Raw genomic sequence first — 27,299 nt, 5'->3', positions numbered from 1 at the left:
AGATCAAACAGTTGTCACGGCAACTATGCCCTGGGCGGCACGGTGGTGCAGCAGGTAGGGGCTCCAGGGTCCTGGAGTTGTGGGCTGTAGCCCCACTCTAGGTGACTGTCTGTGGTCTGTTTGGTGTGTTCTGCCCCAAAAAACACACATTGGTAAGTGGACTGGCGACTGAAGTGTCCGTAGGTGTGAGTGTGTGAGTGAATGTGTGAGTGTGTGTCGCCCTGTGAAGGACTGGCGCCCCCCCCCAGGGTGTGTTCCCACCTTCCGCCCATTGATTCCGGGTAGACTCCGGACCCACCGCAACCCTGAACTGGATACGGGTTACAGACAGTGAATGAATGAATGAAGGGTGGCCTAAAGATTAGAGAACTGGGTTTGGACCTGGAATGTCACGGGTCAGTTCCTCCGATAGTGATTGTACCAGCAACTTGTATCTATGGCTGATGAGCCCTTGAGTAAGACACCAAACCCCCAACTGTTTGCCAGGCTCTGAGTTGGCTTCCTGTGTGCTCACTGTCTCCAGTGTTTGTGTGTGTGTGTGTGTGTGTGTGTGTGTGTGTGTGTGTTTTCACTGCCACGGGTCAATTAGGGAAGCACGATTTTGTTGCATCGCTGTGCAGTGACAATAACAATCATGTTTGGTTTAAAAACAAAAGTGTGTGTGTGTGACTGGAGTTCAGGCCGCAGTAAATGTGTTATTGAGAGTGAGTAATTCTGACTCGTCAATTATTGGAAGCAAATTACAGGCTTCATGTGAGCAGCTTCTGTTCCTTTGCGCTGAGCATGCTGTTAGAGCTCACACTTGCCATCACATCAGAACAGACCATGCTTTATTTTTACTGCAGCCTATTCCCACTCCAGCCGAGCGCTCGCACGTCTGATAGCAACTCGTCCTCTGGGAGCGCGCTCGGATGCAGGGAGTCGACGCAGGGCCTTTGATCAAACGATGAAAAAAATCACGCGCTGTCTGCTGAAAAAAGAGGGAAAACAGCGTTTATCAAATTCTCACCATTTAGCTGAAGAAGAAACAGGCCGTCTCTCTGCCGCACGCCTCTCTGCTGCTCTTCACGTCCAATTACTGCTTTTATCACTAGGAGGAACAGCTACTTTTTTTGTTTCTCAGAGGCGGCGAGATAACGATGAAGGTTCAAGAGCGTGCTCTTGCATACTAGTCTTTTCAGAGATGACAGGTTCTCTCTGAATCTCCCTTTGTATCTCCCTGTCTCTCTCTCTCTCTCTCTTCCTCCTATCCTCTCCCTCTCTTTTCTTCCTTATAAGTCTTTTTCTCTCCCTCTTTCTCCATCTCTCATTCCCAGTATTTCTTTCTCTCTCTCTCTCTGTATTTGTCTCTTTCCCCCTCCATTTCTTTTCTCTCTCTCTTTATTTCTCTCTATCTGTCTCTCTCTGTCTCTCACTCACCCTCTCCCCACTCTCTCTCTCTCTCTCTCTCTCTCTCTCTCTCTCTCTCTATCTGTCCCTCTCTCACCCTCTCCCCACCTTCTCTCTCTCTCTCTCTCTCTCTCCCTCATCCTCTCCCCACCTTCTCTCTCGCCCTCTCTCTCTCTTTCTCTCTCACTCTCGCTCTCTCTCTCTCTGTATCTGTGCCTCTCTCGCCCTCTCTCACTCACCCTCTCCCCACCTTCTCTCTCTGTATCTGTGCCTCTCTCGCCCTCTCTCACTCACCCTCTCCCCACCTTCTCTCTCTCTCTCTCTCTCTGTCCCTCTCTCACCCTCTCCCTCTCACCCTCTCCCCACCTTCTCTCTCTCTCTCTCTATCTGTCCCTCTCTCTGTCCCTCTCTCGCCCTCTCTCACTCACCCTCTCCCCACCTTCTCTCTCTCTCTCTCTCTCTCTCTCTCTCTCTCTCTCTCTCTCTGTCCCTCTCTCACCCTCTCCCTCTCACCCTCTCCCCACCTTCTCTCTCTCTCTCTATCTGTCCCTCTCTCCCCCTCTCTCTCTATCTGTCCCTCTCTCCCCCTCTCTCTCTCTCTGTATCCCCTCCCCCCCTCTCCCTCTGTGCCCATTTTTCCCTCCCAAAGCTAAGTGGCTGAACAGTGGTGGGACACATCTGTACCAGAGCTGGAAAATTATGACACTTCATCACTGACCGCCTCTGCACTGCTGACAGCGGCATTCACAGGGCTTCTGTGATCTCTGTAGAAAAGCTCAGCTGCGGCACACGAGCCAAAGGTCACCATGTCCAATGCCAAGAGCGAGCAAGAGGGGTCTACAGCTCTGTGTTCTGTGGAGGGAACGACATCAAATCCTCACAGCAGTGCTCCAACATCTTGTATAAACACTTCTCAGAAGAGCAGAGGTTCGCGTCCCACTGCTGTGCGCTTGGGGTCGGGGTGAACACAGAGCGGCTCATCATCATTTAAAGGAACATGGCAGTTCAGACAGGGGTGAACGCAGAAGTGGTGTGGTCTTCTGGTCCAGAAGATGGCAACTTGTTACTTAAAATGTAAGTTATTGTAAAGAGACTTTATTCCAAGTCAGTTTTGGAGCGCTTCAATCGGTCCTTTCTTCGTGAAAGTTTTACACAAGGACACCTCCTGTGTTTATCTTGCTCTGTGTGTGTGTGTGTGTGTGTGTGTGTGTGTGTGTGTGTGTGTGTGTACTGTGTTCTCTCTCCTCCAGTATCTCACCTCCCCTTGTACCCTGTATTATTAAGGATGAATGAGGCCATGTCAGAGGTACTTCTCTGGGAGTTTTAAAGCCATTACCAGCATGTCCTCTCTCCTCCCGGCGCAGTGCGGTCTTCCTTCACTCTCCCTCTCCCTCTCTGTTAGTGTACCCCATAATGACCCTCTCTCCTCTCTCCCATGAGGGCATCCGTACAGATGCTGCACTGTTTGTTGGGGTGTGTTGCATCGTGTGTGTGTTGTCTTCTAATGAGTAGAACCACAACTGGAGATACAGCGGAGCTGCCACTGCTGTGTTATTATTATTATTTTTTTCGTGGGTGAGAAGTACGGGTGCATCTTTCTATTTTAAATGGGGACAGACATGTGCAGGTTCAGATAATTGAGGCGCGTTTGGCAGAGGTAGGAATCGAGCAGCATAAGCACTATTACCCGAAACACTCAGAGGCTGTGTTTTTAAGGTAAAGCCGTGCAGTCTGTTCTCTCTCTGCACCTTTGGGTCAGGTTTGAGATGAAAACTTTCTTTAAGCACACCGGCAAATCTCCAGGAAGATGACTTGGCTCTTTATTTTGTGCATGACTTGTGCTTGCGGTGGGAAAAACACTTCGCAGCTCATCAGCAGATGAGTTGTAGCACATTGCTTTCAATGCAAATGGCGGGTCCACAAGATGAGTACACAGAGGGCTGCAGTGAATAAGAACTAGGTTATTTGTTGTCATATTGATGTACCGTTATTGGTATCATATATGAAGTGCATATACTGGACAAATCAACACACTGGAGAGATCACGGACTATCTAGTCCTTTCATGTTAGCCAGCAGACGCCTGCACTGGTTAGCACTCTGCTTGTGTTATGGCCAGAGAGGGAGGGTCATCCAACCCACCCAGAAAGTGAGGCCAACTGCGCTGTCTTTGTCTCCCAGTTTTGAATTGGCAGAGGCATCCCTAGGAATAGAGCCAACAGTCTTCCGACAATAGCTCCAACACTTGGGGTGAATCCCATTTCACCACTTAGCCTTACCCCTCCATTTTGTCTGGGTGTAGTGTCTCAATTCCTGTTCGGAAAGAAGGGAAGGGCAGAGGGGGAGGGGCTATGTAGTTTAATGTAGATTCAATGTACACAAGAATAACACATAACTAGTTGTACACTGATGTAGCTGTAGTTAGCGAGTAAATGTCTTGTTCCACCTTAAATTTTAAGCACTTAAGGTGGATCTTGATGTTTCAAACAAAAAGCTGCAGAATATGCATCTGAATTCGGCTTCATATCACAGAGAGTTAGGAAAGGGTGGAAATATAGGGTTTACAAACAGTTTTGAAGGCTTATGATGACTTAAATTTACCTTAAAGTCCAGCAATACTTCTATGATATGGCTGCAGACTTTAACCTCCGCACCCTGTAACTCAGTTCCAAGAAGCAAGGTAACTCTCGAAAACAAGGGGTAAGGGGTAAAAAATATAAAATACACTTCACCCATAAACTGCTGTTTTTTGCAAGTCTATTGATTAAAGCCAGTGAGAGCTCCCCCTTCTGGAGGCTTGCGGTTAGTGTATAGTGTATTTTTATAGCTCCAAGATGGGGATGCTAAAGGTGGCACGGTGGCACAGCAGGTAGGTGTTGCAGTCACACAGTTCCAGGGACCAGAAAGTTGTGGGTTCAATTCCCGCTCCGGGTGACTGTCTGTGAGGAGTGTGGTGTGTTCTCTCTGTGTCTGCGTGGGTTTCCTCCGGGTGACTGTCTGTGAGGAGTGTGGTGTGTTCTCCCTGTGTCTGTGTGGGTTTCCTCCAGGTGACTGTCTGTGAGTAGTGTGGTGTGTTCTCCCTGTGTCTGTGTGGGTTTCCTCCAGGTGACTGTCTGTGAGTAGTGTGGTGTGTTCTCCCTGTGTCTGTGTGGGTTTCCACTGGGTGACTGTCTGTGAGAAGTGTGGTGTGTTCTCCCTGTGTCTGTGTGGGTTTCCACTGGGTGACTGTCTGTGAGAAGTGTGGTGTGTTCTCCCTGTGTCTGCGTGGGTTTCCTCCGGGTGACTGTCTGTGAGGAGTGTGGTGTGTTCTCCCTGTGTCTGCGTGGGTTTCCTCCGGGTGACTGTCTGTGAGGAGTGTGGTGTGTTCTCCCTGTGTCTGCGTGGGTTTCCTCTGGGTACTGTCTGTGAGGAGTGTGGTGTGTTCTCCCTGTGTCTACGTGGGATTCCTCTGGGGCAGCAGGTAGGTGTTGCAGTCACACAGTTCCAGGGACCAGAAAGTTGTGGGTTCAATTCCCGCTCCGGGTGACTGTCTGTGAGGAGTGTGGTGTGTTCTCTCTGTGTCTGCGTGGGTTTCCTCCGGGTGACTGTCTGTGAGAAGTGTGGTGTGTTCTCCCTGTGTCTGTGTGGGTTTCCTCCGGGTGACTGCCTGTGAGGAGTGTGGTGTGTTCTCCCTGTGTCTGTGTGGGTTTCCTCTGGGTGACTGTCTGTGAGAAGTGTGGTGTGTTCTCCCTGTGTCTGCGTGGGTTTCCTCCGGGTGACTGTCTGTGAGGAGTGTGGTGTGTTCTCCCTGTGTCTGCTTGTGTTTACTCCAGGTGACTGTCTGTGAGGAGTGTGGTGTGTTCTCCCTGTGTCTGCGTGGGTTTCCTCTGGGTACTGTCAGTGAGGAGTGTGGTGTGTTCTCCCTGTGTCTACGTGGGATTCCTCTGGGGCAGCAGGTAGGTGTTGCAGTCACACAGTTCCAGGGACCAGAAAGTTGTGGGTTCAATTCCCGCTCCGGGTGACTGTCTGTGAGGAGTGTGGTGTGTTCTCCCTGTGTCTGCGTGGGTTTCCTCCGGGTGACTGTCTGTGAGAAGTGTGGTGTGTTCTCCCTGTGTCTGTGTGGGTTTCCTCCGGGTGACTGCCTGTGAGGAGTGTGGTGTTTTCTCCCTGTGTCTGTGTGGGTTTCCTCTGGGTGACTGTCTGTGAGAAGTGTGGTGTGTGTCTCCCTGTGTCTGCGTGGGTTTCCTCCGGGTGACTGACTGTGAGGAGTGTGGTGTGTTCTCCCTGTGTCTGTGTGGGTTTCCTCCTGGTGACTGTCTGTGTGGAGTGTGGTGTGTTCTCCCTGTGTCTGCGTGGGTTTCCTCCGGGTGACTGTCTGTGAGGAGTGTGGTGTGTTCTCCCTGTGTCTGCTTGTGTTTACTCCAGGTGACTGTCTGTGAGGAGTGTGGTGTGTTCTCCCTGTGCTCCGGTTTCCTCCCACAGTCCAAAAACACACGTTGGTAGGTGGATTGGCGACTCAAAAGTGTCCGTAGGTGTGAGTGTGTGAGTGAATGTGTGTGTGTCTGTGTTGCCCTGTGAAGGACTGGTGCCCCCTCCAGGGTGTATTCCCACCATACGCCCAATGATTCCAGGTAGGCTCTGGACCCACCACGACCCTGAACTGGATAAGGGTTACAGATAATGAATGAATGAATGAATGAATGAATGAATGAATGAACTTGAAATAAAAATGATTCAGCCATTGCAATATAATGATGATTAACATCATGATGTACTCTTCAAATATCGATAGACCTCTAAGGCCCCTGAGGCTGCATGGCTTTTACCAATGCCTTTGTGCTATAACCTGTGCAGAGCAGAGTAAGTCGCTGCCTCTGTAATGCTCCGAGAGATCCACAGTTGGACAGTGTCCTGTTGTGATCTATTATTTAATGTTTGGGCTCGTAAGAGCGCCCTTCACCGTGCAGCACACCTAAAGCACTCAGTACAGTTTAATGCTTATAAAGACTGTGCGTTTCTCTGTATACCAAGGGGACCGATGTGGATGGACCTCTCTCCCTCTCTCACTCTCTCTTTTTTCCCTGAACCCCTAAAGCTCAAACAGTGCACATTAAATGTCGGGATGTAGGGCGGAGCAGCAACAAACCCAAACATTTCTTTTAAAGTAATTTATATCTTCATTTCACAGTGGCATCCTCCTTCTCCCAGTGTGCAGCTCATGACCACAGGCTCCCTCTCGCTCTCGCTCTCTCTCTCTCGCTCTCTCTCTCTCGCTCTCACTCTCTCTCTCGCTCTCGTTGTATAAGCCCCTGAAGCTGTGACTCTGCTGGGAAGTGTAGTATGTACTGGGTCTGTAAAATCCGCTATAGCTGCTGAAAGGTCAGCAGGTGGAGGGTCTTTTGGACCTGAGGCGTATATCATGTCAGTCGTGTGCTGTGGGCTGAACAGGAGTCAATTGCACTCTTGTAATGTTATAATCTCATATCAAGAGTGTGGAGCACAGGGCACAGCCGAACCCCGGGTTAGACACGACACAGACAATACGTGTAGTTAAAGGGGTACCTATAGCAACGGCAGGACTGTGTTCATACAATGGCACTGTAACGTTTCTCAGAAAATTCACACCTATATTATTTTAATCTCCCTCCTGGTGGCTGTAATGAAGCACATATAAATAACTCACTGTCAGAGTGAACCAGGGTAAAGTACAGCCTCCACAGCCCACAGAGTTTCATCTTACAGCCCACAACAAACAAACACACACTGTATACTGCTACATTTTTGGATGTATTCGCAATTTCTTCGAGGCTACAAGAATATTAGTGAAGTCAGGTCCTGATGTCGGAGGATGTACTTTCTTTGGATGGAGCTCCATCTCTGGTCCACAGTGACAGCTCAGGGCTTTCACAGCTCCATTTTTCACACATATGAACAGAACATATGCTCCAGCTCTGGGGAGAGAACACTTAGCACTGGATTCTTTAAACTGACAGTGTGGTGGGTACGGAGCCTACCTGGAATCATTGGGCACAAGGCGGGAATACACCCTCGAGGGGGCGCCAGTCCTTCACAAGGCAACACACACACTCACACACTCACACCTACGGACACTTTTTTTGAGTTGCCAATCCCCCTACCAACGTGTGTTTTTGGAGCATGGGAGGAAACCGGATCACCCGGAGGAAACCCACGTGGACACAGGGAGAACACACCACACTCCTCACAGACAGTCACCCGGAGGAAACCAATGCGGACACAGGGAGAACACACCACACTCCTCACAGACAGTCAGCCGGAGGAAACCCACGCGGACACAGGGAGAACACACCATACTCCTCACTGATAGTCACCCGGAGGAAACCCATGCAGACACAGGGTGAACACACCACACTCCTCACAGACAGTCACCCGGAGGAAACCCACGCGGACACAGGGAAAACACACCACACTCCTCACAGACAGTCGCCCGGAGTGGGAATTGAACCCTGGAGCTGTGTGACTGTGACACCTACCTGCTGCGCCACCGTGCCGCCCTTTTAGGATAGAGTTATACCTTCATTATTTTTTACACCTGTGACCCCCCGTTTTAGAGATGTCTGGTTCCCAACACCTGTGCTGAACAGCCCTGAATCTGTAACTTTCTCCATTATAAAGTATTTCACATCGATCCACTCTGAAAGCCTTTGACTACATTTTAATAGTTTAATTATGCAGAAGCTCGCGTAGAGTCAATGGAATTTCTCTTGAACTGTTGCTGCTTGCCGCTGCTCTGTGGACACCTCCTTTGGTTTGTTGGCTTTTTGTCTGGTTTGTTGGCGCTGTTGTTGAATTTTAAATAGATGTTGAATTTCTGCGCGAAAAAGGTCAGTCATATTAATTGGAATCTCGGGAGAATTCAGGGGTGTGTTTTTGCTGTGACCTTCTGCTTTTTTCACTCTCTGGCTCTCTCCTCAGAGACTGAGCTCCAGGGCTTTTCCTCCTCGAAGTGCTGGTAGTAACAGGAATGAATGGTGGAGGTGACTGATTAATTAACGAGGGGGACCGGCTGCGAATATTTAAAACCCCAGAGCTAAATGACCATAACTCATGTCCACTTAATGCTGGTTTAAATTTATTTTTTCCACTCTCTAAATCACTCTGGGTGTTTATAACTCTGACAGTTTGCAGGGGTTCGTGTTACATTTGTGTGCAAATATTTGGTCACCCCAAGTTTTCTGAGTGAAAATTACTTCCCACATCGTCCACACAGAACACGTTCTGTACTTGTTTATGAACGCTTGGTGTTTACTTGATGAATTGAACATATTACAAAAAGAAAGAAGAAGTATTAGAATGAAAAATTATATTTATCATTCATTCATTCAGCGTTAATTCCAGTTCAGGGTCACGGTGGGTCTGGGGCCTACCCGTTATCACTGGGCGCAAGGCAGGAACACGCCCTGGAGGGTCACCAGTCCTTCAAAGGGTGACACACACTCACACATTCACACACACTCACACCTATGGACACTTTTGAGTCGCCAATCCACATACCAACGTGTGTTTTTGGACTGTGGGAGAAAACAGGAGCACCCGGAGGAAACCCACGCAGACACAGGGAGAACACACCACACTCCTCACAGACAGTCACCCGGAGGAAACCCACACAGACACAGGGAGAACACACCACACTACTCACAGACAGTCACCCGGAGGAAACCCACACAGACACAGGGAGAACACACCACACTACTCACAGACAGTCACCCGGAGGAAACCCACACAGACACAGGGAGAACACACCACACTCGTCACAGACAGTCACCCGGAGGAAACCCACGCAGACACAGGGAGAACACACCACACTCCTCACAGACAGTCACCCGGAGGAAACCCACGCAGACACAGGAAGAACACACCACACTCCTCACAGACAGTCACCCGGAGGAAACCCACTCAGACACGCGGAGAACACACCACACTCCTCACAGACAGTCACCCGGAGGAAACCCACGCAGACACAGGAAGAACACACCACACTCCTCACAGACAGTCACCCGGAGGAAACCCACGCAGACACGCGGAGAACACACCACACTCCTCACAGACAGTCACCCGGAGGAAACCCACACAGACACAGGGAGAACACACCACACTCCTCACAGACAGTCACCCGGAGGAAACCCATGCAGACACAGGGAGAACACACCACACTCCTCACAGACAGTCACCCGGAGGAAACCCACACAGACACAGGGAGAACACACCATGCTCCTCACAGACAGTCACCCGGAGGAAACCCACGCAGCTTATTGAACTGCCCAAACTCACTCAGTCTGTCACTCACAGACTCACTCATTAACTACTTAGCTGGCTTACTCCCTCACAGTCCGTCACTCATTCACAAACTCGCTCTCTTACTCACTGGTAGATGGCATTCACTCGCAGACTCACTCACTCACTGAGTGCTTTGATTCAGTGACACTGTGCCCATTGTGTTAAACTCCGTAATTACAGAGACACTACACACCTCTGGCTTTGATCAGAGCTGCTCAGTCTTTTTCAGACACAGTATTTTCCCTTTCCCCTGATGTTGGAGGCGTCAGATACTTTAGTTTTACCCTGAAGTCTTTAAGACCCCCCCCAGCCAGTGCTTGCATGTGTGAAATGTGTAGAGATGTGTTTGGTACCTGTCTCTCCCGATAGGTCAGTATCAGTCTGGCTCCAGCACCGAGGGGAAATGCTGACCTTTTCAATAAGTGCCTCATCGTTCTCTTGTTCCCAGCCTGAATCTGCTCTGAAAATGAAAGACTGCATACTGGCCTGGCTTAATCTGCCCCTTCGTCTCCTGTCCTCCGTGTCCTTGATTCCCCTGATTCCTTATAGTGTGTGAATGCAGCCACACGAAGGTGCATCCACTGCATTATACACATGCACATATTATTACTCATTTAAAGCCATGAAATGAAGTGAGATGCTCTGAAGCAGCTGCACATGAGGCTGTAGTCACCTTGTTCAGTGCCAGATGTGGGATGGAGGGCACAGCACTGGGCTGTGGAGCACTGAAACTGTTCTGTTGAATGATGAAGCGCATTCAGAACCATGAAGTGGATTTTTTCAGATCTGTGGGGAGACAAAATTCTAATAAGAGGCTGATGAATAGCCTTGTAAACCGACACATTTAAGGTGCAAATTAAGGTTAAAATACAAAAATTCAGAATAAAAAGCAAATGTCTGCCTCCTAAAATGGTGGAAGGGAAAAAATTGATAAGGAAGATGACATCAGCATGTACACCAAGCATCGTGTGTACCACTCGGACATTATTACATCACGTCTCATTTCACAAACCCAAACATTCCCTTAATCTGTTATCTTCTCTTTCACTTCTGTCAGCAAAATGATTGCACACAGTTAGGTCAAGTTTAAATTTATCTAGGGACCTTAATTCCCTATTCTAATCTCTCTGTTCCCCTCTCTGCTGGGTCGTGCCCTGAGGAGCACTTTAAGGTCACAAGCTTTAAGGCTTAGCAGCAGCTCTATGAAAGTGTCAAACAAATAAATACAGTGGAATTTGAGTTCCTAACTTGTGTTTATTGATAGTCAGAAAACAAGTTATTTTTTAGTAATTCAAGGAATAAGGTTTAACCCCACCCCCCAACGGTGTTCAGAAACTCTAATAGGCGTCTTGCCTGTGACGTAGATGGTGGACAACAACTCTAGAAGTTGCACTTTAATGCAAAATTACGAAAAGGTGTGTTGTTTTTGGCTGCAATAATTCAATGTACAGTGGGACATCCATGCACAAATGGCCCAAAGATCACAAAATATCCAGAAAATTGACTAAATTTGTAAACTTTAAACGGCCACTTTGGAAAGGACCATCCGTTCACTCCGTTATCTGTAGCTCATTTCACTGGCGCTTTTCCAACAATATGGGCATGTAAGGAAAGCAACGAAAGGTGTTCAAGAGCCTCTGTAACATGGAGGTAAACAGGGTAAGATCACTTACTTCGCCTGTTTTAGTTGGTGTTAGTTAACGTTAGCTTGACTTGCTAAACTCGGTGGCTCAGATTATACTCGGCTACGTAGCTGCATTACGGAGGTTTATAGTATCACATTTACAAGAATAACGGTACCTCTAAATTTGAGTTATGTTGGTTATTTAGCTAGCTGGATACTGTCATAACAGTCAGTCATAACGGTGTTTTACCGTGGCGTTGTTCAGCAGTTGTCCACCAGTGACATCACGGTTGCATTCAAGAATTTCCGTAGCGAGCTCGGGTTTTTCCGTCAATTTAATAAAATTGTCAGTTATAAAGCAAATTAAGCAACTATTTTCATTTTAATTCATACTTATATATGTCAGTAACTAAAATAATGTAAAATATTCATGATCACATGTATGTTTGTATGTGTTTATTGCCACTGTGTGTGTAATCGTCATGAAGGGATCCGCTGTCTCACCGGAAGTTCTAAAACAAAGTAAACAAAGATGGCCCCTTCCTTACTATCATAGGAAATGAGATGACTAGGCTGAAGGAGGTTGTTATTTGTGATGTCACAAAACAGTGTCAATCGGTCTTTGACAGATGATTTGGTTTGTTGTTGCCGCCATTTTGGCTGTCAACTGTGGCCAAAGCTTTACTGGAACTTTTAAACTCTGGGCATTTTCTTTTTGCTCATTTCCGTTCATCCAGTGAACAAAATATGATCGTGTTGTGTGCAAGATCGTAGTACTAATTCCCACAGTGAAAATATTAAAGACGTTACCAATAGGGAAGATTTTAAATTCGTAAAATCCTCTGTTAATTTCTGCTTCATCTTTAGGGCTGTATATAACTAATACAAGAAATAATACCATAAAAAGACAGCACCATAATTAAGACCGCACGATATAGTTTTGTTGGTTTTTTAAATGTACATTTTATTTCAGAAACAAAAGGGAAACATCTGAATACCCCAGCAAGTAATGGGTGAGGGGCATACTTTCTGGAACATGGCTGCCATCTTGAAAGCCGCCATATTGGGTCAAGGGCAAGTTTTTCCCAACGGGAAGGTGGGTAGTCATATAACATATCAAAGAAGTCCACAACTGTCTCAGACATTGATTGTGCCATCTTCGGTCAGAATTGGTGGGAACACCATTTCCTGTAGCGCTGAGAATTCAGGGTTTTGTCGAGTCTGTAATGAGCCTCTAATGAACAGTGCTGTTTTGGTAACATTTGAGTCACAAGAGATATCGCAAACCTTGCAGCAATCGATTCCTGATACATTTCTCGTCTTCTCTGATACGCTACATGACCACCTTCCGATTGGGAAAAACTTGCCCTTGATCCAAAATTGCGGTTTTCAAGATGGCGGCTATGTTCAAGACCCTCGCCACAAGGAGAGCACACCTGATTCCACTCGTTTAATCAGTCAGTCTTCTCTTTAATCGAGAACAAAAACCTGCAGCCACACTAGCTACGTTTGGACAAACCTACTTTAACGAGAGTAATCTTTAACGAGAGAACGACTCTCAATTACAGCCGGTTTACCTCGTCTCTCACAGTCCTTCAGTGGAAATGTAAACAAATCCTGCACCCAGCCGTGGCATTCAGGGGGTGTATAGTTTGGGAACGATTTGCAGCTAAACACACTCATAACCTGCACAAAATGGCTGGTAATATCCAGTTTTAGTGCTCTCACTGCTGCCTGATATTAAAATAATGTACTTTCCTCACTGACTATACTGCCATAATGGTGCACGGGTGACATCACAGGAAACATCACACATCACTGACCATCACACATCACTGATAGGGGCCATCTATGGACTGTGAATTAGGAAACTTTATTTGCCCGAGAAACCGATGAATATCACGCTTTAGATGGATGCCTGGCTTATGGCCAGTACAGATTAATTTTGTGTGCAGAGAGAGTAGACTCACTTCAATAGCTGCCAAGATAGTGGGCTTCGTGTAGAAAGTGGGAACAAAAAGGCCCCTCTTGTCAGAGATTTGTCCCTCTAGATTCGCCACATCTAGGCCATTATTTTAGCCCTCATGTCCCTGAGCGCATGAACAGGCCTCTATTGTTTGTAGCGGATATCTTATTGCAGTCAGGATTCTGCCTTTGCTTGTGCTGCCAGAGTTTGTAATTTAACAGTTTTTTTTTAATCCCAGTGACTGTGAAGTTCCCACAGGGGGCAGTTGAGTTACAGGATACTCTCACAACAGCTTTGCTCAATGTGAGATTTCTGGACGACTTTACTCTTCTACGGCAGATTCTCACGCGAGTTTTGTTGTTGTTGTTGTTGTTTATGTGGATACAGTCTCCTGAGAGCATGCTCAGTAAAGGCATTGTTCAGCAGCACACAAAGGCGCTCAATAGCTTGGATTAAGGTTCAGGTCCCAGGTGGGTCACAGGAGGGCTGGGTATCAGTGTGGAGGGCCCCTTTTGTCTTTGACTTGGAGAATTGAACGTGGTTAAATAGGAAGAGAAAAATGTCATTACTACAAGTGTCTGTTACTATAGCTGTGGGGCTGTTAGTGTTCTCCTTGAAATGCTTTGAGCTGTGAAATGAAGTTGGTTTAGGAGCAGTTTACAAAAGCCTTATAATACTCTGTCTGTCTCTCTCGCCCTCTCTCTCTCTCTCACTCTATCTGTCTCTCTCTCACCCCCTCTCACTCACCCTCTCTCCCACCCTCACTCTCACTCTCTCTCTATCTCTCTCTCTTGCCCCCTCTCTCTCTCTCTCTCTCTCTCTTTCTCTCTCTCTCTCTCTCTCTTTCTCGCCCTCTCTCTCTCTCTCACGCTCTCTCTCTCTCTCTCTCTCTCTCTCTCTCTTTCTCTCTCTCTCTCTCTCTCTCTCTCTCTCTCTCTCTCTCTCTCTCTCTCTCTCTCTTTCTCGCCCTCTCTCTCTCTCTCTCTCACTCCCTTTCTCGCCCTCTCTCTCTCTCTCTCTCACTCTCTCTCTTTCTCGCTCTCTCTCTCTCACTCTCTCTCTTTCTCGCTCTCTCTCTCTCACTCTCTTTCTCGCCCTCTTTTACTAATAATTAACTGTCCTTCTTGATAAGAGGATGTAAAAGATGATGGTAGTGGGCTGACACATGTTGGTTTGCTTCTATATTCTGCACTGAAGCTAAGGGTCGATGTACATTGGCCCATATCTGACCAAGCATTTGTAGAAATAGCCTCATTCAACATTTCCTCTGAAGTGAAGGGTATTAGCTGGGAGTCTGTGCCTCTCTGCTACAGTAACCCCTTCTAATATTCAGGGAAAGCTTCTCACTACAGGTTGGAACATGGTTTTAATGGCATGCTCACCCTTCCCAACAGGATGGTTTGGGAATATAGCTCCTCCAAAGCTTTTCAGTGGGATTGTACAAGCTGTACACATTTAATTGGAAACTGAAGTTGGACTCAGGGTTTTTGTGAGGTCACAAAACTCAGCACATGTACATTCTGTGTGATATAAATGTGTGTTATTATGCAGCCATGTTGTGAGGGGTATTGGGAACATTTGGAAACACACACACTAGCATTTAAAAGTTTGGTATCTTTGTTTTCCGCTACAGAGGAGCAGTCTGTCTGCAGATAAATGTTTTAAACGATTCTAATGCACACGTCTTCTTCACACCTCACAGACTTCAAAGAATGACTAGGACACTGGGAAGCTGTAAATTAAAATGACAGCGCAGGCTACTTCATATCATTTCTCCAAACACTGTATATGTGTGTGTGTGTGTGTGTGTGTGTGTGTGAGATTTAAACCTGCCTGACTGAGGCTGAAGATCTATTCCTGACCAGTCAGAACCCTGAGCATCCCAGAGTGAGAGGCAGACCACCGGCTGAGTGAATAAATCAACCCCAACACTGAATTTACAGCTCCATCTCAAAACCCACATCATCTCTCTGTAGTGCCGAGAACTAATGGCCAAAATATTATGCTCCTCACTTGGCGCTTAGATTTACTGCAAACAGGAGACAGAGAGAGAGACAGAGGGCAAGAGGGTGAAAGAGAGAGAGAGACAGAGGGCAAGAGGGTGAAAGAGAGAGAGAGACAGAGGGCAAGAGGGTGAAAGAGAGAGAGAGAGAGAGAGAGAGAGAGAGAGAGAGAGAGAGAGAGAGAGAGAGAGAGAGAGAGAGAGAGAGAGAGAGAGAGAGAGAGAGAGAGAGAGAGAGAGAGAGAGAGAGAGAGAGAGAGAGTGCAGAGAACTAATGGCCAAAATATTATGCTCCTCACTTGGCACTTAGATTTACAGAAAGAGAGAGAGAGAGAGATTGAAGGAAGAAGATCGGTCAGGACAAGTGAGTGGGAAAAGGAAATGAAGAGAGACAGTGTTACTCCTGAGTGATGGCAAAGCCTCAGTGGTCTTCAGTTGCTTACTGTGCTCCCTTGGTGTATCTCAGCACTGAAGAAGCTATTTTTAATTCCCATGTTCAGGAACAAAACAGCACACAGGGTCCATGCACTCACAGAAAAACATGTACAGTACAGGGACGTTATTGTCACTAAATGTACAGTGTAAATGTACCTTTAATGGTACAATAGCAGGGTAAAATCCAGTTGTGTTCCCTAAGTGTACATTATATTCTCTTCTCTAGACGGAGAGGGAAATATTTTTAATATTTGCAAAGTTTCATTTTAGATGATGTACAATTGTGTTCCTAACTAAAGCACTGAATGTGTTCCCTTAAGGAGACCACCATGGTGACAGAACTTCTGAGAGTGAACAGGTACCCAAGTGTTAGAGGCTTTGAAGGGAATATATTATTATGTTTATAGCACATTATGTTCAGTGCAGGGGCGGCACGGTGGTGCAGCAGGTAGTGTTGCAGTCACACAGCTCCAGGGGCCTGGAGGTTGTGGGTTTGATGCCCGCTCCGGGTGACTGTCTGTGAGGAGTGTGGTGTGTTCTCCCTTTGTCTGTGTGGGTTTCCTCCGGGCGACTGTCTGTGAGGAGTGTGGTGTGTTCTCCCTGTGTCTGCATGGGTTTCCTCCAGGTGACTGTTTGTGAGGAGTGTGGTGTGTTCTCCCTGTGTCTGCGCGGGTTTCCTCCGGGTGACTGTCTGTGAGGAGTGTGGTGTGTTCTCCCTGTGTCTGTGTGGGTTTCCTCCGGGCGACTGTCTGTGAGGAGTGTGGTGTGTTCTCCCTGTGTCTGTGTGGGTTTACTCTGGGCGACTGTCTGTGAGGAGTGTGGTGTGTTCTCCCTGTGTCTGCGTGGGTTTCCTCCAGGTGAATGTCTGTGAGGAGTGTGGTGTGTTCTCCCTGTGTCTGTGTGGGTTTCCTCCGGGCGACTGTCTGTGAGGAGTGTGGTGTGTTCTCTCTGTGTCTGCGTAGGTTTCCTCCTGGTGACTGTCTGTGAGGAGTGTGGTGTGTTCTCCCTGTGTCTGCGCGGGTTTCCTCCGGGTGACTGTCTGTGAGGAGTGTGGTGTGTTCTCCCCGTGTCTGTGTGGGTTTCCTCCGGGTGATTGTCTGTGAGGAGTATTGTGTGTTCTCCCTGTGTCTGTGTGGGTTTCCTCCGGGTGACTGTCTGTGAGGAGTGTTGTGTGTTCTCGCCGTGTTTGCGTGGGTTTCTTCTGGGTGCTCCGGTTTCCTCCCACAGTCCAAAATCACATGTTGGTAGGTGGATTGGTGACTCAAAAGTGTCCGTAGTGTGTGAGTGAATGTGTGAGTATGTGTTACCCTGTGAAGGACTGGCGCCCCCTCCAGGGTGTATTCCTGCCTTGCGCCCAATGATTCCAGGTAGGCTCTGGACCCACCGCGACCCTGAACTGGATAAGCGCTTACAGATAATGAATGAATGAATGTTCCATGCGAGTGTACATTAACGTGTAGATCTAGAGCCCACCAACTCACACACTGTGAAAAAAGTCCAGTCAGTTTTCTGTGCAAAATGGGAATAAACAAGCCATTCTGATTCTGCTCCTCTTCTTACATAGAGTAAGATAACTGAGTTAAAAGGGGCAAAATCCAGCAAACGTTCTGAACAGGGCTGAGAGGGGGAGAGCACTGCTGTGTTGTTTGATACTTGTGGTATTTTGCCCACCGACGTTTCATTAAGACCAGGACTCTGTTTCACTGTGGAAAAGGGGTAGATTATGCATGGCTTTTGTCTCATTACTGAATCGAAAGCTGTCGCCACGCAACGCGTCTCCTGTCGTTTTGCACCCAACGTCAGAAATATCTCCATCTCTGACTCTGTCCTTAGACAGAAAAACACCTACTGGAATATCCTGACCTTTTCATCAGAGCCTTCAAATGCCAGTGTTTCTGCAGCGCCCATTTGAAGGCATAGTGACATTTTCCGCTTTGCTGCAGAATTAGATCGATCTGTAAGGTTCCTGTCAGAGGGAGCAAATTGGTCACTCCAGGCTGTGAAGGAAATGGCCAGGTGTTTTTTTTTTTTTTTTTTTTTTTTTTTTTTGTCTGAGGAGTAAAGCTGGAGAATTCCTCTCTGGAGCCTGGGCATGTTAAATAATTACAGAGCTGTGGGACACGAAGAGCCAAAGGAGGGCTTTCTCTCGAGACCCAAACCAGCCATAAAGGTGAGGAATTACGGTCCTGCGTTTTATTGAGAATGAGCTACGGCCCTGTATTTTTTTTCGATTGTAAACAGGGGTGGACAAGAACTGTTTAAAGGGGAAGTCCAGCACGTTATTTAATGGTTTAAAAGAAGACATTTGTTCAGGGTGTGCTCAGAACTGTTCACAGGTGCTGAATGGAACCAGATGTCTGAAGAGTTTAATGACACTAAAATAAAGCTATTACATGACATGGTTAGGAATACACTGCCTGCCTCCTGAGATGTGGTTTTAATATAGGCTTGAGAGTATTTTGAGGATGTATAAAATGCATTCATGGCAGGTTGGAGGGACGTGCATTTGTAAGGCAAAGTAGTCCCCGAAGAACAGTGCTTTTCTTTCAGATCTGGTCCGACTCCTGTATCATTGTCTCTCTCTCTCTCTGTGTCATCTTTCACCTGTTACCCCAGCCCTGTCTGTCTGTGTCTTGCACTGCAACTGAACCTTTCCAGATTGTGATTAGACTGAATGAAAAGGACAGTTCGGTCCAGTCAGTCTCACAGTCATGTATTTGGTGCTTTGTTTGCCTCAGAAATTGCTTCCACTCTAAACATTCATTCATTCATTCATCTTCTGTAACCACTTTATCCTGACCAGGGCCACGATGGGTGCTGTTCCTGCCCCGAATCATTTCGCACAAGGCAAGAACACACCCCTGACAGGGCGCCAGACCATCACAAGGCATCACACACTCACCCCTTCACTCACACACTCACACCAAATTTAATTGTGCCCAAGAGGGTAGTTTCTTTGCAGCCAGGTGTACTACAGGGTGGGCCATTTATATGAATACACCTTAATAAAATGGGAATGGTTGGTGATGTTAACTTCCTGTTTGTGGCACATTAGTATATGGGAGGGTGGGGAGGGGCTTTTCAAGATGGGTTGTGACCATGGTGGCCATTTTGAAGTCGGACATTTTGGATCCAACTTTTGTTTTTTTTCAATGGGATGAGGGTCATCAAACTTATTGGGAATTTCACAAGAAAAACTACGGATACTGGAAGCCTGTGCTAGCATTTCTCCTGCGGTGTTGCTATCAGTGTGAAGAGTGGGAGAAGAGGGTTGCATTGACAATCCAACATTTTATAAGTGGTCAGAAAATTGTAAACAACTCTTGAAAGAAGAAAAGTTACGTTAAAACAAAGCACACCATTTTTTTTCTTGTGAAATTCCCAATAAATTTGATGTGTCACATGACCCTCTTCCCATTGAAAAAACAAAAGTTGGATCCAAAATGGCCGACTTCAAAATGGCCACCATGGTCACCACCCATCTTGAAAAGTTTCCCCCCTCCCATATACTAATGTGGGACATATAAATGTCCATATAAATGGCCCACTCTGTCACTGTTGAAATAAAACCGTGAATATTTAAAACAGTACACAGTGGAAAATATTTTTCAGTTTCAAAGAAAGTCAAGATAAAAAGATGGATTTCTGAGCTTTTCTCTTGGTCCATTCATCATGTAATTTTCACACAGTGTGAAGGACAGCTGCTGTGTTCGATTGACAAAGTAAACTAGATGCATGTTTTTCTTTGGACATTGATGATGTAATACAAAACCACAAATATAAACAACATCCTCAAAAACCCCGTATTCCACATAAACCTAATCTAGAACTATGTACCTCACAGATTTAATAACCCTGTAACCTTGGGTATAAAAGAATTCCTCCATCTATTGCTTTTAAACCAATGGGAACCTAAATCGTTGCTTGGAAAGAAAAGCTGAAACACGTGGTTTAATGGATGGTCTGCAAAACTCTTGCTGAGGGAGTTTGAACATTACCTGCTGCCTGAACAATATTGTTGAAATTATTCTTATTCTGGACACTTAAGTTCCCACACCAGCCAATCAGAAAAAAAAGTGCTTGTGATTTTTCCTGTCCACAATAAACATCTTTAACCTTGGTCAGAATTGCAGTCTCTGCTGCCTTTTGTTTTTACATTTTCTATCTGTAGTCTCACTAAAGGTCAGCTTATCACCAGTTGTTGTCCTGAGGGCTTTATTGTTGGCAGCAAATTTCAGAATGTATCTGTCCTGATATTGACTTCTGCAATGATTTGTGTAAAGGATACACAACAGAGGAGACAAAACACAACCCTGCTCTGAGCCAGCACAAGAGAGAAAAGGCTGAGATAAGAAGCCCTTGTCCTTAACTTGCTGTTGTCTGCACAAACAGTCCACAGACAGTTGCGTATGGTTTTGTACTTTAAGATATCAGTAAAAAAAAAGATTCCACAGAGTAACAGTAGCATCTATGTGAACTGCATCAGATCCTTAATGATGAGGCTCAACAAACACCTCCATTATCGGTGATGGTAAAGCTACAGGTTGAACATCATTCAGCTGTTTATGTGATTTACATTTAGCCACAGGAACAATAAGCAAGATTTTCCCAGGGTAGAGGTATTTTTCCATGCACTATAGACCACTTAACTGCTGAACAAGTTTAGAAGTTTAGCTTTCACTCTCAGAAAAAGTTATTACAACAGACCAAGGCTTACACATGGCGTAAAATAATGTAAACAAAAACGTCCTGGAGATGAAATGGGGAGCAGGAAACAATACTATTTTACAATCTATACTTATAATAGAATAAGGTACAATTGTGTTCCCTAACTAAAGCTACAGAATGTTTACCACCACAGCGACAGCAAAAGGTACACTGTAAAAAATGTCTTGTAAATTTTACAGTAAAATACTGGCAGCAGAGTTCCCAGGCATTTACTGTATTTTTACAGGAACACTACTGTATTTAAAATTTACAGCATATTACTGTAATTGAATAATACAATAATTTACTGTAAATACTGTGATTTACAGTAAAATACTGTAGCAGACTCGCTGTAAATTTACAGCAATTTTTTTACAGTGTACCGCCTCAGTGAACCACCTCATTTTACTGATATTATCTGGTAAGCGTCTCTTTTGATTTCAGTTCTGAAGACTCTATCTACACCTGAAGAGGGAGTCTGTTCAAAGCCTGAATAAAAAGAGTTCACAGTGTCATAGCCTCAGCCTTCTAATCTGATAGATTTATTATCTCTCCCTCTGCAGCCAGCCATAGATCTAATCCCGTTCACTTGTCATTTTTATATCATTACTCCTGATCTTATTATCTATTTTATGCTAATAATATAACAGTTTCTTCACTTCTAATTTGACTTTCCGCTTCACGTCCATTTTCTCTGTTTCTGCACCATTGTGATACATTTTCTGTTTCTTAATTAGAAGCTGTTACATATCCTTGAATATCAACAGAGCACAAATGATGCCACTTTAATTGGCATAAAATAGTCTAGTTAGGAGCTGCAGACAATGGACGTGTGCCACGGAAGACGACCGGAGATGACAAAACCCCTAGAACAATCCACACTGTCCTCCATTTCCACCTCTCGTCTGTCCACCCGAACCTCCCAGCAGCGATTGAGAACTGGTGTGTGCTGGGACAAACAAGCTTGGACCCTGTAATCTCTCCCATTCCACTATTTATCAGAAAGATAAAAACGGAGAGTATAGGTCAAATACTATAAATGTAGCCAATCTGCAGTATGTCAAATGTCAGACAGAATCATAAATTATAAACAATTCATAAATACGTATATTTACAAAAACATCTTCAAAATAAACTATCCTTTCACTACTCAGTGTAGTTTATTTACAGTGAGTATTGTTGCCAGGCAACATGAGGGCAAAGGTTTAGCTATAACAATATGGCGTACCCACTTCCTGAAACAAAATATGTGAAAACCAGTCTGTAAGGCTTTTTGGATTAATAGAAATGTTTTAGATTTTTGATCTTTCTGAAGGGACTCTAAGGGAGAAGTTGAATGAAGTTTAGGGCCAGCCTTGGCTGTGGTATTAGCCTTTAGCGCAATAAGCTAACTTAGCTGCTAGCCCAACCAATATATTGTTGCTTTTCCAGTCCAAAACATGTATCTCCATTGTTGTCTATTTTTAGTTCACGACATCATTTGAACACAGTAGCTGTCCTTCACACTGTGAACATTTAATGATGAGTGGACCTATAGAAATGCTCTAAAATTACTTAATAGGGTTTTTTTTCCATCACCAGTAAAGCTTCTTTTGCAGATGCATGTTTTTGAAGGAACAGTGATGATATTTAAATTTACCTCAAAACTTTACATTTTTAAATATGCTGCTAAGTAGAAAACCGACTGGATTTAAAACAGTTGTGCATTAATATGCAGTTTAGATGTTATGAGATGGTCACTGAGTTTATTTTGTATTTTACATTGGATCTGATTTTAGGACGTGAACTGTCTTTATTATAATTATGATTTTATTACTGCACATTTTGCTTTAACAGAAACATTGCTAAAAGAATGTAGTGCTGCAATTTTATTTATTGAGGTGGCTTCACCAAGCTTTATTTTTATAAATGTATCACAGAAAAGGTGGAGGTCTAGCTGCTCTGTTCTATGATTTTTTTTTCCAGTAAAAGCTGTTACCAAATGACTTCACATCATTTGACAGCCCCAGGATGATTTTGTCTAGGAACTAGGTGCCACAATGGACATTGTTTTACTTTTTCACAGCATTCTACAGAGATTACCCACTGTCATGGTCACACTCTGGATATAGTTATCTCACAAAGTCTCAGACTATCAGCTTCTGATAAGGATGGTGCTTTGTTAGATCATTACTGTGTGTTCTGTGATATGTAGGCCTCACTAGACACCAGGGATAGACAGGTTTGTTTAAAGAGACTTATGAATGGATGGGAATGTTTAAATTGAATCACTTATAAATGTATGATAAAGTAGAATGTTTAAGTTATTTTGACAACTTCTATATCTCTTTACTTTCCCTATACAGTTTATGTCAAGCATTTTGAGTTGCCATTGCATATGAAAGGTGCTCTATACATGAACTTGCCTCGCCTAATACGTGAGCGTTTTGGAGATACAAGGTTTACACGTGAAGTAACAGTACTGACATGTGATGAGTAAAACTAAACCTGTGAGGAGTAAAGATTAAAGACCTTAAAGCAAACTGTAAATATCACTATGACTCAATATGATTCAGTTATGACTTTTTAAGAACAAATCACTGAATTGTGAATCAGGATTTGATTTCCAGATTATCATTCTGATATGATTCTGAATTATTTTCTAAAACACTCTGCATTGACAAATGTGATCAGAGGAACTCTGTACAAAGTAGTTGAGGAAGTCCGGACTGTTTAATTTCTAGCTGTCCAATTAAAATTATATCCGTTTTTCATCCGTTCTTATGAGATCTATAGTGTCACTCATGTTTCTTTACTCAGCAGCCGTGCTTCAGCATCTCCACCGCACTGAGGCTGGTGAGAGCATGGTGTGTAATTAACGCTTGCTGGGGCACACTGCTTGGAGCTAGCTATTAATTGCACGTCAGCAGCCCACTGGGGGGTGTGAGATTCACCCGGTCTTCCCGGTCACCCAGGCTGAGCCCATCACATTCACAGCACAACTAATGAAGCCTCTCAGCTTGGGCTGGGTGGAGTATTGATGGTATATGTATTTATATTTTCAAATAAGAAATAGGATGAGAACGATCTCCCTCTGCATGTAACCCTGTCCTACTCTTCGTCTGTGCATAATCCTGCACCCTGTCTCCCTCTGAACATACACCCACCCGTCCCACGCTCTCCCACGTCATGCTAATCTGGACCCGCTCTTTTACAAGGTCTCTTTGCTATGGCACATGATTCTCTTCTTGCCATGCTTCTGACTGAAAGCTGTGTTAACAGCACAATCAATGTGTGCCCTGCATCACCTCGCCTGCTTCTAGCCAACACTTGACATTGGACATTGTCTCATGCAGATGCTCCAGTGTCCTAATCTATTGACAGTGCTTTTCTATTAATATTTTGCATGCTGTGAGTGTGCAACAAACCACACCACTCTCAGCAATACGGCGTAAATCACTCATTCGGAGAGACGTCTACAAACATTTGGACGTAATCTCTACAGGGTGGGCCATTTATATGGATACACCTTAATATATAAATGTATAAATATATAATTTATATAATATGGATATACCTTATATAAAATACTAATATAAAAAAGTTACATTTTTCTTGTGAAATTCCCAATAAGTTTGATGTGTGACCCTCTTCCGATTGAAAAAACAAAAGTTGGATCCAAAATGGCCGCCATGGTCACCACCCATCTTGAAAAGTTTCCCCCTCCCATTTACTAATGTGCCAAAAACAGGAAGTTAATATCACCAACCATTCCCATTTCATTAAGGTGTATCCATATAAAGCCCCCCCCCTTCCCCTGTAGAATAATCTGTGGATATAACCAGATCTCAAGGTTTATAGATTCCCCAAGGCTGTGCTGATCTTCTCACTGATTATCAAGTGATTTTAAGCTCTTCCCAGGTTCCTCGCAGCCCTCACACCGATGCCAGGCAAACATCCTACTTCTAGCTGAGTTTCAGAGCCCTCCAGAGGTGGGAAAGAGGCAGAGGCTGCACTGCTGGCTCCAGAGCTGTGTGGCTGCATCTGTTCGGCCTATTACTGACCACACGAGGCCTAAAGATTTGAGTCAGTTTCAGGGAGAGTCAGAGCCAGAGCCAGAGTCTCGCTTTCATTTGAGTTTGGCAGAGAAACAGCTGGCGCGGTGAGACAGCGTTCGGATGACAAAACACATGCTCATCCAACAGAAGCTGGATATAAAACTGTAGGTGTAATAACTGGAAACTGGCAGAAGGAAGAGTCCAATAATGCAACATTAAGTGTGCGCAATTATTGTTATCATAGTGTTAAATCACAGTACAAATTTCACAGTGTGTTATGTTAGCTGTGTTTATGGGATACCAAACCAAATGGATTTAGTCCAATTATAGAGGGCTTTGTAAAAAAGACAAAAATAAAAAAGTTATAGAATATCTACGTATTTGTTTGAATCAGTGATTTGAATAAGCAGGAGTAACAGTGGTGCTGCAGGTAGATCTCAGCCTGGGTTCAGTCCCAGCTTTCGAGTGATTGCAAGGAGTTTGATGTGTTCTTCCTGTGTCTGCGTGGGTTTCCTCCGGGTGACTGTCTGTGAGGAATGTGTTGTGTTCTCCCTGTGTCTGTGTGGGTTTCCTCTGGGTGACTGTCTGTGAGGAGTGTGGTGTGTTCTCCCTGTGTCTGCGTGGGTTTCCTCCGGGTGACTGTCTGTGAGGAGTGTGGTGTGTTCTCCCTGTGTCTGTGTGGGTTTCCTTCGGGTGACTGTCTGTGAGGAGTGTGGTGTGTTCTCCCTGTGTCTGCGTGGGTTTCCTCCGGGTGACTGTCTGTGAGGAGTGTGGTGTGTTCTCCCTGTGTCTGCGTGGGTTTCCTCAGGGTGACTGTCTGTGAGGAGTGTGGTGTGTTCTCCCTGTGTCTGTGTGGGTTTCCTCTGGGTGACTGTCTGTGAGGAGTGTGGTGTGTTCTCCCTGTGTCTGCGTGGGTTTCCTCCGGGTGACTGTCTGTGAGGAGTGTGGTGTGTTCTCCCTGTGTCTGTGTGGGTTTCCTTCGGGTGACTGTCTGTGTGGAGTGTGGTGTGTTCTCCCTGTGTCTGCGTGGGTTTCCTCCGGGTGCTCCGGTTTCCTCCCACAGTCCAAAAACACACGTTGGTAGGTGGATTGGAGACTCAAAAGTGTCCGTAGGTGTGAGTGTGTGTGTTGCCCTGTGAAGGACTGGCGCCCCCTGCAGGGTGTATCCCTGCCTTGCGCCCAATGATTCCAGGTAGGCCCTGGACCCACTGCGACCCTCAACTGGATAAGGGTTACAGACAATGAATGAATGAAGGAATGAAAATCCAACTCTGAGACAAACCAGGATTTGAGATTCCTTTTATAATTTATCCATGTCTCTTCAGGAGGAACTTTCTACAATTTATTTCCACTTAAATGTCACATATATTCAAGCTGTCAGTATGTGTCAGTAAAAAAAGTGTGTGCATAGCAATGTTAGAATATCCAGTGCTCTGCCAAATAAGGAGATGGAGGATGACGAACTGGTCATTAATGCCCTTGATTTCAGAATGCGGCAAGTGTCTGCAAAAAATTGACAATGTATAGTATTTGTCAATGTTTTCACAATACAGAATATGTAGGTTTGTGAAACTGGAATGAACAACAGGGTCCAGCTACACAATAAAAGTAGTGCCACAGTCACACAAATGTTTGGATGTTAGAAAAATTCCAGAAGCATCAGAAAACAATATATTACTTAAATATATTAATTAATGTGTTCATTTTCCCCAACGTAGGCATAAGTCCATCACAGGACAGTCACTCACACCCTCACACTGTGGACAATTTCACACACTCACACCTGTAGAATGTCTCGTTGCCTAGTGACCTACAAAACACCTCTGTCTGGACTGTGAGAGGAAAGCGCACCTGGAGGAAACCCACACAGACACAGGGAGAACGCACCACACTCCTCACAGACAGTCACCCGGAGGAAACCCATGCAGACACAGGGAAAACACACCACACTCCTCACAGACAGTCACCCGGAGGACACCCACGCAGACACAGGGAGAACACATCAAACTCCTCACAGACAGTCACCCGGAGGAAACCCACACAGACACAGGGAGAACACACCACACTCCTCACAGACAGTCACCCGGAGGAAACCCACGCACACACAGGGAGAACACACCACACTCCTCACAGACAGTCACCCGGAGAAAACCCACGCAGACACAGGGAGAACACATCAAACTCCTCACAGACAGTCACCCGGAGGAAACCCACGCAGACACAGGGAGATCACATCAAACTCCTCACAGACATTCACCATCTGTAGCATGTTAATTGAGGTCTTGTTGCATGCAAATTTGTGTTAGACTCAAGTAGCTCCCTATGTGTCTTTGACTTTGACTGTTAATTCCAAAATAAGCGAAATTCTGTCTCACTTCTATCTGCGGAGAGACTGTGGAGTTCTGGAACTGCTGCAGCCGTGTCCTTGAGCAAAGTTTTTAATCTCATTTTCTCCAGTTCAAATACCAAGCTGCAGACCCTGGGCTAGTGATTTTACACTCCCCTGTTAGCAAAAGGATGATCATTCCCGGATTATGAAGCCAGCAGTCCACAGCTGTCCCCGACGTTTCTTGGTCTTTGACTCAACACCGTATTGTCTCTGTTAGACTGTGTGGCCGGTGGGCAGATTTCGGTCTTGATTCTCCCTGGTGTGTAGCCTGTGGTATGACTTCAACTGATTAGCTTCAGATTTTAACCAAGGAAAATCTTTTTTTTTTTGTACAATCGTGTATCCTCCAAGGCTTAACTCAAAATAGGGTGGGTGTTGAAGCACACTGCTGTCAGCATTTCTATCCATTGGTTGAGCTCAGGATCAATGAGATTACTCTCAGTCCCAAGGTCACTG

At 45.4% G+C, this 27,299-nt stretch overlaps 1 protein-coding gene across 1 annotated transcript in view; it reads left to right on the top strand.

Moving 5' to 3' along the window:
* The window catches only part of zgc:101566 (Transmembrane protein 263-B-like), a 45,798-nt gene that overhangs the window by 14,916 nt on the left and 3,583 nt on the right, over window positions 1-27,299 (top strand). The gene's annotated exons all lie outside the window — the stretch shown is intronic.

Source organism: Hoplias malabaricus, chromosome 17 (assembly GCF_029633855.1).
Source record: "Hoplias malabaricus isolate fHopMal1 chromosome 17, fHopMal1.hap1, whole genome shotgun sequence".
NCBI lineage: Eukaryota > Metazoa > Chordata > Actinopteri > Characiformes > Erythrinidae > Hoplias > Hoplias malabaricus.
Note: the sequence above shows the minus strand (reverse complement) of the source record. Positions and strands in the feature narration are given on the sequence as shown.